Here is an 8155-nt window from a genome sequence, read left to right as displayed (position 1 = left end):
TTGATCGAAACAAGTGATAGTCAGAGGGAGCAACGTCTGGAGAATACGGCGGGTGGGGTAGGACTTCCCATTTCAATGTTTCCAAGTATGTCTTGACTACTTTCGCAACATGGGGTCGAACATTGTCATGCTGCAAAATCACTTTATTATGTCTCTCGTTGTATTGCGGCCGTTTGTCTTTCAATGCTCGGCTCAAACGCATCAATTGCGTTCGATACCGATCGTCTGTGATTGTTTCAGTCGGTTTTAACAGTTCACTACGCCGAGCTGGTCCCACCAAATACAGAGCATGACCTTGGACATCAAAATCATTGTTCTTGAAACGTTGAAACTACTCACGACACATTCTTTCATTAATAGCGGCCTCACCATAAGTATTTGAGAGCATTCGATGAATGAGCATCAGCCGCAGATTTCTTCATATTGAAGCAAAAAATTAAAACCTCCCGCAAATGACGAGAATTTGGCTCGTAAACTGACATTTACAATCGAGAATAACTTTATGATGCAGACACAAATCGACTAATATTTCTATGGGGTTATGTTGACAGATGCCCAAGTTTATGACGTCTATGATCTATTTATTTCGATCACCACTTACCGCTAAAGCCATCTATAGGAAAACGGCGGAAGCAAAGTTGTATAACTAAACAATTGTAAGCTAAAAACATTAAATTTTTTATTTTTGTTAAGATGGTTTTTACGTTTTAGGAGTAAAAAATATATATTATTTTTATTTTTTTTAAAAAGTTTGTAGTCTCAAGACAATCCTACAAAAATGTTTTTTTGGGAAAAACGAAAATTGTCCAAGACATACGAAATAAAATGATATAGTGTCTTGATCGATTCAAATAGCGCGCACTAACCAATACAACTGGCGCTTGCTATTATTTACGTTCAACCTTTCAAAACCATTCTAGAACGTATCCAATAGAGCAGAGTTTCGTTATCATTTGAGTGTCTTTTGTACCTAATGGAAAACGGAGCAATACTTATACTAAAATATTTCAAAACTTTATTCGCTTTTTTTTCCGAAAGAGTTTTCGAATATGGTCATCACTGTTACAACAGCGATTTCGAGATCGTAATATTCTTAATAATATAGGGCACTTCTTTGTTAAATACGAACGCGCTATTTTATTATAAAACACAAAAGGAACATATGGCTCGAATTGTTCATAGTAACAATGGTAGTAAAAGTTAGAAAGACGAGAACGGTAAGCGAAAGCCCCGTCCTATTTTGTTTCTTTTCGTCCATCCGCTGCCATTTCGGTACCTTCTTCCAATTAGCTGCTCGACCGATAAGACACGCGTCTTACCCTGTTCGGTATTGAGAGCGCACTTCCAACTCTTCCTCCTTGAATTGTGACTTCTTGGTAGCAGCAAATCAATTTATCTTAGAAAAAAATAAAAACAAAAATGCAATGACAAACATTTTAGTATCTAAACCTGATTTCTTGATATTATGACAACTTCAGATTTTCTCGTTTTTTCCAACGTTTCGATTCCTCTTTTGAGATAGCTACGGATTCCTCCAAGGATGGTAGCTGCAGGTCCTTTAATCCAGTAGTCTCTGACGTCGTAGTAGAAAAAATCGTTAGCTTCAGGACTAGAGTGTCTTACTTCCAAGGGAATTAGTCTTTAGTTGGGTCGAATCAAATCGCCTTTACTCGTTTCAATTTTACCATCTACACGTAACATCTTTTCCGGCGTAAACTTTTCTAATGAGTAGCCAGTCCAATCGTTTTTGTAAATTGTTTTCGACAAGCACGACATCTCCGACAACTACAGGTGGAACTATTTCTGGGTTTAGTTCGTCTAGATAATTGACCCAAGTACTGTATATGGAAATGTTTTCTAAACTCTTCTTTCAATCTTTGCTGATAGCATATCTTTTTTGCAAAGTGAGACTGGTAAACTTGATCCAAGTCTGGAACGCCATTTTTTTCGAATGCCATTGATGAACATCGTTGGAGATGTGATTTCAGTATTTTTCTCTATTAATAAGTAAGAGGTCTTGACTTCATAATAGCTATGCAGTTACATAGAACAGTTCATTTCTTCGTTCAGCTCAACGAAGTTCTTTTTAATATCTTTTTCAGTAGATCTTTAAGAAGATGGATAAGTAGCTCCTATCATCCTCTTCATCAAGCAACTGAAGGTAGATTACAATATCATGTTATCTCATTGAGGACATAATATTGAGAAATTTTCCGCCAATTAATCTTCTGCAGTAGATTCTTAGTCCCTACAAAATTTTTCCCGTTATATACTACAGTAGATCTTCCTCGACATACAATGAATCTTCTGAAGACCTTCAGGAATTCCTCTGTTGATAGAGATGTAACCAACTCCAAGTGGACTGCACAAGTAAACAAACAGATGTAAACATTTTGTCGCTCAAAAAAAGTGAGCGTAATCAATACCTATCATTTCAAATGCTGCTGCATTTCTCACTCTGTTTTCAGGTAACAATCCAGGCGATGCTTTCATTTTCGATGTATATCGATGATAAATGATGCATTTTCTTATGACTGAGCGGATCATTCGACGACATTGCAAGACCCAAAACTTGTCGCGCAAGTTATTCATCACAATGTCAGTACCAGCATGAATAAGTTTTAGATGAATGTGAAAGATAATTTTCAACATCAATAAATGAATTGAATCCAACACTATGGGACATGAAAGAAAAAGTATCTTGACGATTGGAGGTCATTGTTTTTGTGCGTATTAGTCCATTCTCCTCGAAAACATTTAAACTTCGTAATCGTGAATCGTTGTTTTCTAGAAATGATTCTTTCTGTGCTAGTCTACAGAGAAGCAATTCTGCCTTGGTAATTTCTTTGGCACTTAACTCTTGAGTTTTGTTTACATGGACTCTTCGACAGTTATTCGTAAATCTCAATATCCGTGCGACGATACACATTTTGGAATACATCGAAATTTGGAATACATCTCTGCAAATTCCACTGTCGCTCCACCCGCTTGTTTTATGGAGTTTAGCATAACGATTTCTTCCGCAGTAATTTCGGGGAGTTTCTCTTTTTGCATCGTCCGAAAATCTTGCGTAACTCTAAGTTAAATATGTTCTCGTCAATTTTTCTTTCCTCTTTGGATCTTCTTGAAGCTGAGGCAACTTCAACCATTCCAGTCCCTCCCACCATTTCAGTTCAAGGAATTTCTTAGCACACCCTCAGGAAAGTAAATTCACTGGGTTCATAACTGCAGAAACATATCTCCAAGATTCAACATCCGTAAGGATTCTTATTTCTAGAACACGATTCCATACAAAGATTGCCCATCGAATACATGTTAGAACGATTATCGAGTCACTCCAGAAATAGGTTTTGATATCTTGATAATCCATAGCCTTAGTGAAGGATTGCATCATCTAACTCTAATGGAGGCTCCTAGTAACTCAAGGCAAAGTATGGTCTTCTTTTCTTTACTATTCTTGACTTCTATGAGATGTATCTTGACTCCTATGCTTGACTCAATTCGTACGAGGATTGCTGTCGCGTATGCGTTCTTATTGGCGTCGACAAAAATATCAAAGGATCGTGAATCAGGATCTCTTTCCTCTCCAAAAATCCATCATGGAAACTTCAATACACACAGAAGACCTAGTTATTGAACTCATTCAAAAAATTTGCTTAACATAATCTAATTCTGTGTCCCAATCCATATTTTTAATCCATAGATCTTGCAATAATAATTTTGATTTTAAAAAAGTATGGGACAGACGAATCCGAGAGGGTCGTAAACTTTCTGTACTTGCGATCCTCTTCGTCATCTTCTCCGTGATCGTTGATGCAGGAAATTCCGGTAATATTAGAGTATCCCTTTTGGTGTCCCATATAAGTCCAAGTACTGTCGACTGACTCTCAGGATTCCCGCCAGTGTATCTCAAATCTCTTAAATCAAATTTGGCCTGGATGAAAAGGAAATAGACTTCTAAATTTCAAAATTAGAATAAGAATCGATACTAGTGACGCAGTCATCGATATAAAACGATTTTGTCAGTTTCTCATAAACTAATTTCTTATATAGCAAAATGGTAGAGTTTAAGGCTCTGCAATATGCAATTCACTCGTTGCCCCTAAAAGGAATGAACTGCTTGTCAATTCAAAGACAACTCAATGATGTCGTTAAATTTCTATTTCTCTGTCAACGCTCCACTACAGGAATCTCAAAATATCTCTATGACGTCTACATCTTTTCGACGGGGAGAATTTGTAAAAAGGCTTTTGCGTTACCTCTTCCTTTCTCGAAATCGATGTAACAATGCTGGAATGAGCTCTATGAGATTAAGTCCAGTCTCTAAGCATTGGTTAAGCGAAGGGGATTCCTTGCTGAAGCATCGAAAAGAGTTGTATCTTCGTAGTTTCTTCTTTTTTGATTACAGGCTTTTGAAAGATAGTAACTCTCGATTTCAAGTGTAGGTTCTCTTTTAATAATCACTTCTTCAAGCCAGTCGAGACAGTCTGGCAATCGTAAAGTAAATCTTCGTGTTGTAATTTCTTTGTAACGATGATTTTAGTCTTTTCTCGGCTATGTCTCGATTACCTAGTAAAGGTGAATGATTCTCTTTCCATAATAGAAGAACTTCGTATCGACCTTCGTTGTGGATTTTCATTGTCTCTTGAAGAGATCTTTATTTCAGCTTGATATGCCTCCTTTGTAATACTTTTGATAGGATTCGCAATGCACAAAACATCGAGTCTTCATAAGTCTGATGTATTAGCTTCTTGAGTGAACATTGATATAATCAGCTTAGTATCTACTATTATCATCTATATCCCTACTTAAGAATTGCCAAACTTAGTTTCTGAAGCCATTACTTCTTAGGCCATTACTCTTTAATTTATCTGCAGAACTTTATTAGTATATCTTGTCAGCAACAATAGCTCCAATCAACAAAATGAAATGGATTCTTGACGTTCATCAGTGTCGCTCAAATGTATATCCTTTTTCTCAAGTATATCCACTCAAGAACCATCGATCTTACACGGGGCGTCTTGACAGATAATATTTTGTTGCAAAGCTAACAAGGCACATTTATATGTTTCATCTAAGTTGCTGCTGTAGATCCGACAAATTTTGTGTCTCTGAGACTTGATTTTAGTTCCTCCAAACAATAAGTGCACCATCGTCTGTTCGTCTTCAGTCTCGTATCCAATCTCTCTGACTATTTTTCCAAAACATAAGATCTATGTGAGCCAATATGATGGCGTGAATGTTCACCGAGCCTTTTGGATTCACCTCGTCCAATTTTAGTGTAGACAGGAACATTTTTGCACTCGAAGAGACATTCACAAGACAACTGTTTCCTTTGTGAAAAACTGATTTATTAGGCTTCTTGTCGTTTGCTTTGATTCATCCTTGTTTGTCAGATTTCTACACATCAACAAACAATGTTCAACAATCCTTTGCCGCACCAAAAGCATTATGCTTTTGTTACGGCAAGTACTCTTTTATAGTTGTGTCTTACTTTCAGACAGTTAAAACAGCCCTACTTGTCTTTTACAGCTTGAAATCTCTTTTCCAAATCCAGACTTCTGGTCGTTTCATAATTCAAATTGTCACGACTGGCTCCACAAAATATATCGCTGTTTCTTTCACTGATAGTGACGCTGTCGCTATCTCTTGTTCATCTTTCGATTTCCTTTTATTTTTGCCCTTTATCGGAAATCATTGCTCTCGAAACATGTCTTTGTCATTTGAATATGTTCCTCACTCTCGACTTCTCTTTCTGGAAAAGTCATTAAACTCATGAGACAATTTTTTACAACATCTGTTGTAACATTTACAACAGACGCGTCAGAATGAGGAGTTAACTGGGCCCTTGTTCGTTGCCATGTACGTAATGTGTCTCTTCAGGCAGTGAGGACTCTACCAAAGAAAACAATATTGCTGCGCACATTTCTGTCATCACTAAAGTCTCAAGTGCTCGTATATGCATCTCTAATTTATCACAATTAATTGTGAGAGATACATTTTTGTTCTTACTTAAGACTAACTTTAAAAGTTCGCGCACATAATACTTAATAAATAAATCTTATTTGCCAAATCGAGACTCAAGACTGTATATGGCTTTATCATAATTACCGTTAGTGGAAAACTATTCACTACTTCAAATACGCGCAAGTTTTTTACCATAAACTGCACTAGATATTGGAATTTATCTTCCCTCAATAACGCTGCGTCTTCATTTTCTTAAAAGTACTCTAAAATGGAAGTCAATCTTTGATATCACCGCCAAACTTTCTTAATTCGATTTTTGGCAATTTTAATGAGCATACTTTTCTGTGTTGTAATAGTTCGTTGCAGCGAGATCGCCCTAGATATCTTTTAGATATCTTATGCAACTTAAATGATATCAGCGCTTCGAGTTCATTCTTCCGCTCTGACAGCTTAGCCCGACCTTTGCCTGATGGTATTTCGTAGCATACTCATCTGCTGTGCCTCTCTTCCGATTGCTTCTTCAGACTCTCCAGCTTCGATCATCAAGGTTTCTGATTAGCTCACTCGTAGCAACGCGAAACTGATTTGCAATGAGGTTATATCCGGCAATTCCTTCGACTGCTCAGCCCGAAAGGAAGTGTATACTCTTGTAAAGACAGATCGTGTTATTTTTAGCGTTAACTTTACTTAACCATGGCTTCGAATTACTTTCTTACGATCTCTGCTTGCTACAACGAAATCGCAATACTGTCACAGTCGTCAGAATGTTGCAACCGCGATTTCAAGAGCGTAAGGTTCTCAATAATATAAGACACTTCTTTGTATTATACACGCTACTTTATTATAAAACACAAAAGAAATAGCTCGGATTGTCCATAGTAATAACGGTAGTAAAAATTAGAGTTATAAAGGCGGGAACAATAAGCGGAAGCCCCGTCCGATCTTATTTTTTTTCGTTCACACACGGCCATTCCGGCACCTTCTTCCAACTTGCTGCTCGGCCGGTAGCACGCGTATTATCTTCTACAGTATTGAGAGCGCACTTCCAACAATCACGATTCCAAAAAAAGTGAAATCCGACTGACTTCTATTTTTACAGTTATATTCAGAGAACATATCATTATCGCCCATATTAGAATTAATAGTCTACGTTAATTCTATTTTTTTAAAGGTCAAATAAAAAGAAAAATGTAAGAAAAATTAGAATTATTTTTTCAAACTGTTGCCATTTTGAAAATATGATATTAATTATTTTAGTTCGGGCGAGAATTAGTCCATTCATAATAAGAAATAGAAAGCTTTATTTTTGCTATCAGACCAACAATATGATCTGTATTGTTTTATTTGTAGTGCAGGCCTAATTTCAACGCCATCTTATTATTGTGTTGAAAATTAACACTACAAAAAATATATAATATTTTTTTAATACATATATTCTACTCACTTTCTAGACTTGTATTAGTTTTTGACTATACCTAAATTTTTATTTATTAAAAAAATTCTCAAAGAATGCCTTTAAACTCGATTCTAAAACGTAAAGACTACTTAAAGGATCATGCCATTTTTTTTTTTTTGGAAGTCTCTTTCGAGATATCCCGCAGGATATCCGGAAAATCCGTTATCCAGTCAGATAATTGGATATACAAAAAGAATTTGACGATGGATATTCGATATTCTGTATCCCTTAACACATTATGCGGAGCATCCCTAAATAATAATATAAATATTGTAAATTAACTTTGTGTTAATATCCGAACTTACAATACACGTCCGATCACTGGTATGTTTTACATTAACATTCATTTTTTGTACAAAAAGTGTAAATTTCCAATTCCAATCACTTTTTGCGAAAACTTTATACCTAATATTTTCTTAACCAAAACGCGCAAAAATTACTAAAAATCTATAGCAGTGAATTCCAAACATCACGTCTCTTCGTCATATTCCAATTTGAAACTGTGAAGTTACATCGTTCATTCTCATCCCTTCATAGACGTTAATGCACCAAATCGGGGGACATTTGCGAAGAGCGTAAAAATTTCACAGCAGAAACCAATTTTATACATTGCGCCTACGGAACTGTCCAAATATTTGCATGCGAGCACTAAGATGAAAGTTTATACTTTTTCTATTATTTTTTTTTTGATGTTATATATCAAGATCAAGTTCATTAGAGTTGGAAATTTTG

General features: G+C 36.1%; 1 pseudogene; it reads right to left on the bottom strand.

Annotated features, from left to right (window-relative positions):
* Positions 1 to 3248: 3248 nt before the first annotated feature.
* Positions 3249 to 5295, bottom strand: LOC105621816 (annotated as a pseudogene).
* Positions 5296 to 8155: the final 2860 nt, after the last annotated feature.

The sequence above is a fragment of the Atta cephalotes genome, assembly GCF_000143395.1.
Source record: "Atta cephalotes unplaced genomic scaffold scaffold00037, whole genome shotgun sequence".
Lineage (NCBI taxonomy): Eukaryota > Metazoa > Arthropoda > Insecta > Hymenoptera > Formicidae > Atta > Atta cephalotes.
The sequence above is the reverse complement of the archived record's forward strand: the minus strand, read 5'-3'. Positions and strand labels throughout refer to the sequence as shown.